The following is a 240-nucleotide window of genomic DNA, read 5'->3' on the forward strand; positions in this document are numbered from 1 at the left end:
TGGAGCTTCCAGTGGGAGCTCAGGAATTCCCTCAGGAATGTGGTTTTATGCTGAGTAGGGACAACATTGTGAAAATTCCCAATTTTTCCAAGGGGAAGCCAAAATATGGAATTTAAAAGTTGTGTTAGAGGGGTAAAAAATCCCTGGATTTGAGTGAAAATTCCTCAAGTTGGGCTTTTCCCGCCTTTTTTTTGTCCTTCTGGAATGTTCCCACAGGTCTTGGCTGAGTAGGAAAATACT

General features: G+C 42.1%; 1 protein-coding gene across 1 annotated transcript in view; it reads left to right on the plus strand.

The window, feature by feature from the left end:
* The window catches only part of LOC113981216, a 12,227-nt gene that overhangs the window by 3,958 nt on the left and 8,029 nt on the right, over positions 1-240 (plus strand). The gene's annotated exons all lie outside the window — the stretch shown is intronic.

The sequence above is a fragment of the Neopelma chrysocephalum genome, unplaced genomic scaffold (genome assembly GCF_003984885.1).
Source record: "Neopelma chrysocephalum unplaced genomic scaffold, ASM398488v2 Primary Assembly neopelma1_96261, whole genome shotgun sequence".
Classification (NCBI taxonomy): domain Eukaryota; kingdom Metazoa; phylum Chordata; class Aves; order Passeriformes; family Pipridae; genus Neopelma; species Neopelma chrysocephalum.